The sequence below is a fragment of the Balaenoptera borealis genome (genome assembly GCF_965194805.1).
Source record: "Balaenoptera borealis genome assembly, chromosome: 1".
NCBI classification, from domain to species: domain Eukaryota; kingdom Metazoa; phylum Chordata; class Mammalia; order Artiodactyla; family Balaenopteridae; genus Balaenoptera; species Balaenoptera borealis.
Genome location: NC_138860.1, coordinates 87630761 through 87643106, shown reverse-complemented (window position 1 = coordinate 87643106; position 12346 = coordinate 87630761). Strand labels below are relative to the sequence as shown.

Below are 12346 nucleotides of genomic sequence, written 5' to 3'. Positions count from 1 at the left end.
TCTTAACTCCACCAGTGCAGCAGCAACTAGCTGAGCTGCTTGCGTGAGAGAGAGAGAGAGAGAGAGAGAAAGAGAGAGAGAGAGAGAGAGAGAGTGTGTGTGTGTGTGTGTGTGTGTGTGTGTGTGTGTGTGTGTCTGCGTGCGCAGCTAGGCCAAGCCTGCGAGCCTGCCTGTCACTGGAGAGTTTTAGTTTGCATTCAGAAGAAAGGAGGAGGGGAGACGGGGGTTGGGGGGGGGGAGGAAAAGGTGGAGGGGGGAGGAGGGGGGGCGCGGAGAAGGGAGGGAGAATGTCTTGTTTGTGGCTTGTCAGCAATTGCTTGAGACAAGCTTCCATGTGTGAAAGCTACTTGGCATGAATGCCTGGGCCGTACCAAGTGTCACCGCAGCAAGAGGGGGAGTCAGAAGAAAAACAGATCAGACCAGAGCAGACAATAGGCCCCTAAAGTGTTCCCCCTAAGTTGCTTTGATGTTGTCCTAGTGTCTTGATACCAGGAGGCCAGGGATTGCAGGAAAAGGGTCTTTTTTGTCTTCATTCACTTTCCCCCCTCAGTTTCTGAAATGATTCTCCAGAATTTCTCCTCATAAAAAAGGTAAGAGCCCTAACAATTCCTTCTTCTGTGGCAGGCTGGTTCGCCCGTGCCTGGAAGTCGGGGTCTCATTTCTGCGCTGCTCAGGACGAGCGCTGGGGTCCTGCAATTGGAGCTCTAGCCTTGCCCCTGGAAGTCTTCGCAGGCACTCAGGGCTGGGGATGGCCCCTCTTTCTAGGGAACCCCAGTAACACGATCTGTGCCTCTGGGTTGTTGGGGGAGAAGGGGTGGATGGAGAGGGATGGGAGGAGGGTGTGAGGGTGGAGGGTGTGAAGGGGAAAAAAAGAGAGAGAGAGCAGCCTGAAAGAGAGCGAGAGAAGGGCAGAGCCCTCGTTCAGAGCAGCCCCAGCCCGGAGCCCAAGGAGGCCTCCTTGCAAGCTTGAGCTGTGCCTTCTCAGGCTGAGCAAGGGCCGTCTGAGGCTCTGCCGAGTGCCTGCAGAGATTGCACGGAGCTTTGTGTGTGCGAGTGTGCCTGTGTGCGTGTGCGTGTGTGCACTTCCCACACCCTGCCCTGGCGTGGCTCGTCGTGAAGGGGAGGTACCCCAATCCTTACCACCCGAGCCCAGACGCTCCGAGAAAGAGCGGCATGGCAGGCTAGGAGGGAGGGCAAGAGAACTCTGCCGCCAGACAATCCAGAAACTTTTCCCGTCTCAGGGATTTCTCTGGTGGTAGGGACCGTGAAGCAGCTGTGGGCTGCCCCGTGCCTCAGTTTCCCCGGCTGTAAAATCCAGAGAGCCGACCAAGGGTGCTGCATGCCTCCCTGGGATTTGGTAAAACGGAACACATAACCATTCTGTCTCAAACGCGTGGAGAAAGCTTCGAGCTAGAAATGCTGTGGAATCACAAAGTAGAAGTGTTATCATTGTTCTTGATCATCATCATCACGATAATAAAACCATCATTAAGACACCCTGAGACAAATAGACCGGGGAACACAGATCAAGTGTCTGAGCATTTCTAAGGAAACAAAAAGCCTTTTTCCACCTGTTGGCTTCTGTCCTTTTCTCTTGTGTCTTTTCGTTAGATTTATTGGCCGATTTGTACAGAGAATGGGGTGGGAGGGGTTGGGTTTTCCCCTTTCCTCCTCCTTGGTACATATTTTTTTTAAAAAGAAGGTCAATGTAAGATGCTTGAGACAGAAAATATGCCTCCCGTTATAGGAGTTTATTCAAGACCTTGTGTTTTCTGGCGCTGGCAGGGCATACAGGCACATCTATAAACTCTACCTTGGAGGTTAAAGATTTTTATTTTGGCTTTTAGAGATTAAACAAGATTTATTTACAATTGCTGTTTATCAGAGAGTAAATATCTTACTGTGTGCGTGAGGGTAAGAATGTGAAGGCTGTTTACTCGCTGGTGGTTTTGTGGATAAAACCTTTGCTTTTTAAAGTGACATCTTGAGAGATGGGAGTAGAGGACTAAAATCGGTGCCTAATAGTCAGATAAAAAATTTTTTTAAGAAAAAAAAATGTCTGCTTATTTTCTTGAATTGTGGGTTTCCCTTCCTCAGTTCTTATAACAGTGATTGTTTCAAGGCTCTCAGTTGTAGCTCTCTTTGAATTCTCTGAAGGAATTTTGCTTTCTTACCTAATTCTAGGTTTTCTGTGACTCTGCTACTTGTCCAAAAAAAAAAAAAAAAAAAAAATCTGTAAAAGTCTGGGAGGCTGTGCTTCCTTCCATTCTAACTGCAAATGTTTATCAGACCGACTCCCTGTGATAGCTAGAGATTGAAGCAAAGCGCCAGCCCTGGTTGAGAATATTTATGTTCTTCCCATTGAGGCCTAGAGAACCTGACTTCTGGGTGTGGGAAAGGATGAAGGGAAGGTATTAACCGGCTTGGATCTGGCAAGAAGCCACCCCTACCCCCAAAAAATGTTTCATTGAACAAGAACGGAACTTCATAGTTTAGAAATTAATTGTTTTCTACTTTGTAAGCAGAAGGTCTTACCATGGTTTGTCTCTGGCAAGATTTCAGGGTCCAGATATCTTCCTAAATGGTTAGAATTTCAGAACTGCAAGGGAAAAGAAAGGTTATTCCTCAAGTTTTAAATGAGGGCACTAAAGCCCGGGAAAGATCAGCACCGATCTGAGGGGGCTCAATGCAGCTGTGGTTGCATCTGGATCACACCCTGGGGTTCAGAGTGCCCTGCGTGTCAGTCGTTATGCCAGCCACCCTTACCTGGCCTCCACACTTGACTTTGCGTACCCCAGCATTGGGCCAGCCAAAGATAGGCACCTTTTGGAGTTCTTTTTGCTGTGCTCTGTTATAACAGCACACTCAGCCCTGCTCAAGGCACAAACGTGGCAAACATTTGTCACAACATGAATTTGCATGAATTCATTCGTGTATTCATTTGTTTATTCAAGTAGTATTTTAGGAGCACTTGCTATGTATCAGGCACCTTGCTGAGCACTGAGGATGTAGGAAAGAACAAGGCAGATGCACCCTTGCTCTCAGGGAGCTTGCAATCTTGGTGGTAGAATCAACGTTAACTGCATAAACAAATTAGTAGTTATAAGATTGATAATATACATTGAACAGCATGCAGATACGATAATGCAGGGCCTAAAGTTGTATAAGTCATTGACCTGAAGTTTGTAACTAGGCATAAGCTAACTGTCTTTTTGCCTTTGTGGTTGAGTTCTTCTTGCCCTGGCCAACTTGCATTCTGCTGGTAGCATTCCTACTCCCATGGAGTCCAGTGTTTCCAAAGACAGCAGAAAATTCCCTCTCTCTCTTTCCCCCCACCCTCCTCCGCACAATACAACAGAGACACAAATAACGTCTGCTAACCCTTTTACACTTGTACTATTAAACAAGTTCACACTCATTGTGAGCCAGCCTATATAACTGTCATTATCTGGGTGATTCACGTTAGCTATAGCCTCTGTGCACTGTTAAACCAGATGCGCATGGGCGGGGGACATGTGGTTAGTGAGGCTCTTGTCTCACTGTACTTGTTCCATAGTTCTTCCAGTTGATACGAAACACTTAGCTGCAGGCCACTCCACCGTTATCACTGTCATCTTGGAATTGCAAAGATAGTAGTGTAATGAAATGGCTTTGCCCATCCCTACCAACAAGGACACATATCTATAAAGGGAGAACATTTTTAAAATCTCTTCCATGGGTCACCTTTTGGTTGGGTTATGAATATCTTACTGGTTTTATGAGGTCAAAGGTAGGAGCACCCCGACACCCCACTTACCGTCTTGTTTGGAGAGAATATTTGATTGAAATGCCAGTTATTTCCTTGCAGGCAGATTTGTGTTAACGCTTGTATCACTATTTTCTACATCGTGTCTTTCTCAGTACTCAGAGGTGTTGTCTTCAATGTTGTCAATCCATTTTTTTTTTAGATTAATTTCGTAGTTTAAAAGGAGGACAGATATGCCCCCCCCCCACATAAATCATTAGGTCTGGCGCCTATACTTTGAGACCACACACAGGTTGTGTGGTCAAGTCGTGTGAATAAGAGTCATTTCTACGCACCCAACATTGTTACGCAGTGAGGTTGCTGACCCACATTGTCGCAACTGCCCTGTCCGGCGCTTGGGTAGTCGCCTGCATTTGGCACCTGTGGCCACTGCCTTCTCCTGTGAGCTGTATGACTTCATCTGCATGTATTTGATCACTTCCGAGACACTCCCCCCAACCCGCCTTGTTACTCACTGGGGAGCTGCCTTTGGGGGAGGCGCTCCGAGTTGCCTTGGAAGAGTAATCCAAAGAGAGGGGTAATCTGGGTGGGGAGTTAAGAAGTGAAGAAAACACGAATCTGGTTGGGGAAAAGATTGAACAGAACTGGGGAACCAGGCAGGAGTGATCCCAGTCATCCGTAACTCGGGGGGAATAAGAATGAAGACTGTGATGCTATTGTAAAAGGTACAGCGTGTGGATACTTGTATAAATAAAAGTGCTAGAGCCTCTAGTCCTACTGAAGTTAAAACCAGTACAACATGGAAGACAGTACCAAAACTCCTTGGTTACAAGCACTGCTTTTGCATGTAGTTTTACTGAAGGAAATTTTGTGGCCCCGCCCACTCCCAAAGAGACATACATATAAGATGTAAAATGGAAATTTTCTACATTTCCTTTAAGTCTTGACATTTTAATGCACTTTAAAATGGTATCTGCTTAGTCCTTTCTTGTAATTAAATAACATTGTTTAGTTAAGTATATTGTTATCCTTCTGTTATATTTGAGTAAGGTTATGTGTCTCATCCAAGGACTCACAAGAACATAAGGGGCAAGATGGCCAACTGATTAAATCTCCCCATTAGGTTAAATCCCTTCAAGAGTTGAGAAGCAAAGGAGTGAGGCAGTCACCAAATCACCATGATATTCGGGTCAAAAGTATTGTGTGGACATGGCATTAAAATAATTGCTTTAGTTTTGGCCCCCTTTTTAAAGACTGAGATTTAGAATGTTGATCAGAAGAGAGGGATCCCCAATTCTTATTTAATAATTACATGTTTTCTTACAAAGTACATTGGACCAGTTTCTGGTTTTGGTTTTGCCGATCTATGACCTAGGACTCCCCGTTCTTCTCCAGACCTCTTTTAGAATGAACGGGTTGGACTAAATCCTCTCTGTTTCCTTCCAGCTGCATTATTGAGTATTTCTCTGATTCTATGCATAGGATCTTCCATGAATCTGGTCTTTTGGTCACCTTACACAAGGCCCAGTTCAAGAACTATGGTTACCAAAGGGGAAATGTGACTTTTGTGGATATATGGGATTAATTCCTCTACACCCAAACTATGTTGACATTTTGAAGTGAAAAGCACAATAGGAAAAAGTGGGATTTTAACTTATGGATTTTAAGAGAATTTGCCAGTCAGCATGCAGGCACATGTGCAAGGAGACTTAAGAACCAATTTCAAAAGAATCAACGATTTTGAATGCATGTCTTCCTGTATAATAAGTATGAATTTAAAATGGACGGGCACTGGGTACATCTCTTAGCTTCACCATTCTCACAGCTTTTTCACAGAAATTGTGCTGTTCCTTTTTGCATTATGCTTACATGTTGTTTTGAGGATGCAAGGGACCAGTTTAAGCAATTATAGTGTTTATGATACATGCTGTATGTTTAATGTTATGCTTTTGGGGATGACAGGACTGTTGATGATCTTTATGATATGCAACTCCTGAAGGATATTGCTGAAGACTTGCTGATAGAATGATAAATAAATAAATAAATGTATGTGTGCATATATATATATATATATATATATATATATATATATATATATATATATGATGCCTTTAGGATGTGAGTAATAAATTGCTTCTGAAATGTGGCCAAGAGTGGGACAAAGAGCATTGAGAGTGAATGACATTTTTATTAAGCATGTTTTCTATGCGTAATTCCAAGCACTATTCATTTGAAATTGGCTAAAGCTTTGAAAAGATATAATTTAAAAATTTTACATGGTAGCTTTTAATGCAATTTTTAGAACCCCAGAGTAAATTCTTCTGCCGTGTTTTAGAAATATCATCTTCCTTGTAGCAAGGGGGATCAGTTCAAGGCTGCTTTGACAATTAGTAAATCACTGACTCTCTTTGAATTGGTCTTATTTCTATCTGGAAAAAAATAGTATATAATATATAATTACTTTCTAACTAGGGAAGAGAATTTTGAAAACCACATATAATAATTTTTTCACTTATATTGTTCTTTTATTCTTGATAGCTTAAAATTTCTGACATTGGATATCTTACTTAACCTTATATAACAATCCTTGGAAGGAGATACATAAGAGAAAGACATTATTGACTTTAAAGATGGGAAACAGGAATAGGTTTGTGAAATAGTATACCGGCACGCTTTTTAGAATGTAAGAATATACTCTCTAGAAATATGTGTAGTGTTTGGTTATTGATAAATGATAAACTATGATGGAAAGTAATACTCTACGTATTATTGCTGTCAATCTAATTTTTAATGATATAAATAATTATCAAAAGCATTTTTATGCTATTCACTTAAAGATTCAACATGCCTCTAATCTAAAGCTCTGGAGAACTGAAATGATTTCCATGAAAACCAGAATCACTCTTTTTCTTGAAAAATAAATTCACAAACTCAAAATTAACAGTAATGGTGGTTGAAAGAAGCCAAGCCATCATTTGCTCAGAAGAGAAACTTGTGAATCTTGAGGTAGCTTTATCTTGCCTAATACTAGATATATTGGACTGTCTATTACCCTTGGGGCTTGTGTAGTCAGTATATGTTTGAGGAGGAAAATTTCACTGAGGGTCTGTGGACAAGGGACTTTTTGAATGCAGGTCAAGGGCACACTTGCTCTGAGGAGTGGTGATTTATTGTATAGAAATCCATGACATACTGGGCTGTTTAAGGCAACCATACTCTAAAGAATGCAGGATTTTAGCTCTTGTGCCGGTGCCCAGGCACCTCTGCCTGCAACATTCTTCTGCCTTGTCTTTTCCAAGCCAACTCCCGCTACTCCTTTAAAACTGATCCTGGGCATTTCTTCTGGAAAGCTCCTTAGACCCAAACCACCCTACCTCTGCTCCACTGTTCCTGGGCTAAGCATTCACTTATGTGGCCCTTATCACGCTGCACTGGAATCATCTGGCTCCCACTCTGGTCTGTGGCCCCATCAAGGATTGGGGCTGTCTTTGGCTTTTGTACCCCTAATGCCTAGCATAGGGTGAAACAGAGCAGGTGATCAATAAATGTTGTTGAATGAATAAACAGTTTATATTGAAATATAGCTTCTTAATAAATTTAAATACAAAAAAGAATGACAGGTAAAAATCTTAAATTATACAATCTTATGTCCCACATTTTAAAAAATGGAAACTTCTTATATTAGGGTATTCACTCTTCTCCCCCTTTGCAAAGAATAAGTTACACATTCATAACGAAGTATTTTTATACCCTTGAATCCTCCTTTTTCTGATGTCCAGTTTTTCTCCCCTACAGCTTATTTGTCATGTTTCCCATTCTTGGATCTTGTGCTTCCCTTACCTAAGAGTTTATTTTTTGTTTCAGAGAATCCGGTGATAAATGAGTTGGTGAAATTTGTCTTGATATTTAGGTAGTAGCTGAAGACAACTTTCTTCTATCTCAGAACAGGGAAAATATAGAAATATTTTGAGGAAGTCAGGAAAATCAGGATAGTAAGGTGAGTGACTGACTTCTAGGAATCCGCAACTGTGACCCATCTGAAACAAAGAAGGGGAACAGTACAACTTAACTTTCATCTTCTAAAAAAGGTTTTAAGTGCTGAACCCTCTAGAAAAGGCATGCTGGTTGCAAAGAACTGACTCACTGAAATTTCTTCAAGAAAAGGGGCGTTCATTGTGAGGATGCTCACAGATGGAACCTGGAATCAGAATTAGAAATCTTTCAGCTACTGAAGCAGCTCTAGGGACAACTTTCTGTCTTCTATCCATCCCGTCCTCTCACTGTGTGTCTGCTTTACTTGGGCTCCTTTTGCTACCTGCTGGTTTGGTCTTCTAGCTTTATTCTGAGTAACCGCTCTCAATCTCATAGCTTTTGCTTACAAAGAATTGTTGCTTCTTTGACGTGCCAAGATCCCCCATGTCCAAAACCCTACCATCTCTACCTTACTTCCTTCCTGGCTTCTTCCTCATAGCTTCTGTCCTTATATTCTTTCATTTGTAGTATTTCCTGTTAATTGCTTCATTCTCTCAGAATTCCCTAATTCAGATTCCCAAGAAAGAATCCAACTCATCTTTCCATTGTCCTTCCTTACAGGACTTTAACCAGCCTGTGATTGGAGTTGCCCAAGGGTCAGAACTACATCTCTAGTCCAGGGTGTTATAGCAAAGGGAGGTGGGTGGGAACGGGGGATTGTCGTTCGGTACAAAACTGGATTGCCTTTTAGTAGGAACTATGGAAGGGCCATCTTCCCTTCCATGTAGCTGTCAACAAATGTACTTGACATGTCTATTATGAGTCCATTATGGAAGTCTAAGAAATTAAGGATAACCAGATTATTAAAAATTAAAATGTTTCATGGATGATGATTATTATAACGGAAATAAGAAGACCGTGGGAACAAATAGCAAATTTATAACCAGGAAAGAAATTGAGAGAGGGAAGTGTATTATAGTTAGTTCTTAATGAGTGACATAATTTCATATATTTATTAAAAACGAAAGTAGGTGAATAGTGAAAGGGAGACTATATTGGTATGGATCCCAGAGGCTAGTTTAAAAAGCAAGCATCAGGACTTCCCTGGCAGTCCAGTGGTTAGGGCTCCATGTTTCCACTGCAGGGGGCACAGTTTCCATCCCTGGTCCAGGAACCAAGATCCCGCATCCTGCATGCTGCAAGGCATGGAAAAAAAAAAGCAAGCATCATCCTGGAATTGGGGGCTAGACGACAAATAGGAATACTAAGGTTAAGGAGTTTCTGCCTATATTCTCTTCCTGTATTTTCTTCCTCTACTTCTCTGTTCTGTACTTGATTCCTCTTATCTTTAGCTTCTTCTGGAATAATCTGTCATCAACTAGTGATGTGACCTTGGGCTGGTTATTTATTCTCTCTGAAACTCAATTTACTCATCTGTAAAATAGGGCTAATGATTATTATTTCAATAGCTTATTATATGAATTAAATTAGATGGCATAATATATTTAAAGTGACTGGTACACATTACCTAGAATGTAATAGGTGCTCAGTCAATTGTAGCAATTATTCTAGCACACAGGAAGGAAGGAAACATTGACTAAACAATGTGCTGGGCAAAATTTTGCTTGTCATATCATTTATTCCTTATAGCAGTCCTGCAGGTCTTGTATTATTATTTCTATTTTTTATTGAGGTACAGGTACAGTATTATATAAGTTTCAGGTGTTATTTCTACTTTATGAATGAGGATACAATAATAATACTTAATGGAGTATTTGCTATGTGTAAAGCACTGAGCTAAACTCTTCCATGTGTTGTCATATTTAAACCAAGATAGGTGCTATTCATGTCTTCATCTCATAGTAGAGGAAACTAAGGTCTAGAGAGTTTGACTTGCCCAAAGTCATACAACTAGTAAGTGACAAATCAGAGCTTGTGTGTAAGTCTATCTGAACTTAGGTCAGTCTGACTCTAAAGTTTTCCAAAATCACAGAGTTGATGAATGTGAGTGTGACTAAGTCAAGATTCAGGTCTGGTTTAGGGCAATAATTCTGCAGTTCACTACCAGAGAAACATGCTGATTGATGAAGAATAGTGGTAGCCATACACACACTTATGCTGCATCTGAATCTGAGTGCCGTGATTAGACAGCAAGGGCAAATTTTGGAAAGGGTTCAAAGGGAGAATTTTTTTAATAATTAGAATATGTCAAAATAAGGTCTCTCAGACCTGGTGAAATGATTTAACAAACATGTGTTGAATGTCTATTGTGGGTCAGGCAGTGAAAAATAGTCTTAACACTGTGGAAATGCAAAATGCATAAGGCTGAATCCCTCTCTTTAAGGTGCTTTCATTCTGGTGGAGGGAGATAGATCCTCACGCAACAAATGATAAAGCATATAGCAATGGATCGAAGGACTGTGGAATCAAGAGAGAGAACATTAATTTGGTGGTGAAGGGAATGGTGGTAGAAGGAACTTGGGAAGGCTTCATGATGGAGATGGCATTTGCAATGGTCTGTGAGGCGACGAATATCAAAGTACTAGAAGGCTTCTATAGCTTCCTTTTTCTTCACGTCAAGGGTTTTATAAAGGGTGGTATAAAGTAGCTAACTACTGTGGTAATATATTGTCAGACAATAGAGTTTTCAAAGATTAGGCTCTTTGACTAAAAGTGGAGAAACATTTACTCTGATTAATCATAGAGAATAAACAACAAGGTCCTACTGTATAGCACAGGGAACTATATTCAGTATTCTGTGATAAACCATAATGGAAAAGAATATGAAAAAGAATGTATCAATATATATATGTATAACTGAATCACTTTGCTGTACAGCAGAAACTAACACAACATTGTAAATCAACTAAACTTCAATTAAAAAATGTTTTAAAAATTTAAAAAATTAAAGGAAAAAATCAGAGGCATATTGGCATTTTTGTGGTCTATACTTATCTATATTTTTATTGAAGGAATCATAAAATGGAATCCTCTATTCTGTGCATCCTCAGTTGGGGATCTGTAGTTGTCCAGCAAACCAACAAGGGCCTGCAAATCCCTCCAATGGCCAAATGGTACACCAGTATCAGTTCTCAGCTGTACTGAGTGGTATTAAGTAGTACTAAGGTACCGGCAGATAGGTCATTTATCCATCTACACTTTGATTGGAGATTTTTCTCTGTAATTGGGACTTCCCAATTTTCCTTACGTACAATACCAGGGTTTCTGGAATTTTTTTGAGACATCCTAATTTAAAACATTCTGTCTTGTCTCCATAAGTATATTCATGATTGGTAGTCTATGTGTTCTGATTGTTATTTCAGGTTGTTAATTAAATGGAGTTTCCCCATCTTAATCCTGTTTATAGAGGCCAAGTAGACATCTTCTGCATACGTACCTTATCCACTTGCAGTGAGAATGTCCATACTTGTCTTTACTCTGTGAGGTAGAAACCCAGCTAAGATCTATTGTTTTGATTTATTTTGGTTCTTTGCTCAAGTCCCTCTTTTCCCAAGCTCTGTCAATGGACTTTATGCTCATCCTTTTTTCAAGGCCTGGCTCAAATGTCACCTTCCTCACAAAGTCTTTCTCAATTCCTAGAGCCTGAGAAATCTCTCCAGCTCCATGGTGTCCATGTTACTTGTACTTTTCTTGGAATGATCATAATAGCTATACATATGTGTTCACTATCACAAATCCCTTAACAGGTAATAAACAAGAGGACAGGGCCTTAGGTTCTATTCACCGATGTGTCCCTCAAAATACCCAACAGGGTCCCTGCCTTACAAGTGGTTGGTGCTCAGAGGTGTTTATTGAACTGAACTGAGTCGAATTCTTGGCTTCGTTGGATTGGCTTTGGGTATGGTTAACATTGATGTCCGAGCCCCAGTTCCCTTTTAGAAAAGAAATGTTGCTTTAAAAAAAAGTATCATCTTACTGATTTTAGAATGAAAGAAACCATGTAATATAAACAGTTATTGTAATTATTATTAATAAGCATTATTAAAATAGCATGAACTGATAGGATTACTTCCTTCAGGCTTGGTAAACAAACTGGTCTTTTCCATCTCCAGTATCTGTGATTCTTTGAAATTTTATGTAGACAAGTACACGCTAATGTACACTGGAAGGAACAATTGAAACAGCTCATACTCACTGATGGGCTCTGAATTACTCTACTTGTAAGTGCTCAGGAAAAAGATCTCGGATTCATTGTGGATTGCTCAATGGAGACATCTGCTTGCTGTGCAGCCGTAGTCAGAAGAATGAATGAGATATAATAGGCTGTATTAACTTTGAGAATGGGATAAAGAATAATGCAGAAAATAATATAGTGCACATAATTTGGCATTGACTATTTCTGTAATTACAATAAAACACTTTAATGATATACATTGATGTTATGACTTCACCTTAAAATCAGGATTCGGCATTGGGTCCTTTCATTTCAAAGAAAACAAAGCAGAAATACAAAGGATCCAGAGAAAAACAACAGACTGTCTCCAAGACATACAAGGGATTTGCCTGTAATGAGAAACTGAAAAGACAAGGACATGTTAATTTGGATAAAGGGGGGAAAATGACATTGTATAAATTTATTTAAAATTAATGAAAGTTTCAGAAAATTGC

General features: G+C 40.4%; 1 protein-coding gene across 1 annotated transcript in view; it reads left to right on the top strand.

The window, feature by feature from the left end:
- Positions 1-317: 317 nt before the first annotated feature.
- LOC309616912 (uncharacterized protein) overlaps positions 318-12346 on the top strand; it is a gene marked incomplete at its 3' end in the record, with an annotated part of 68449 nt that continues 56420 nt past the window's right edge. The window contains exon 1 of the mRNA XM_082368306.1: positions 318-590. The remainder of the gene's footprint in view (positions 591-12346) is intronic.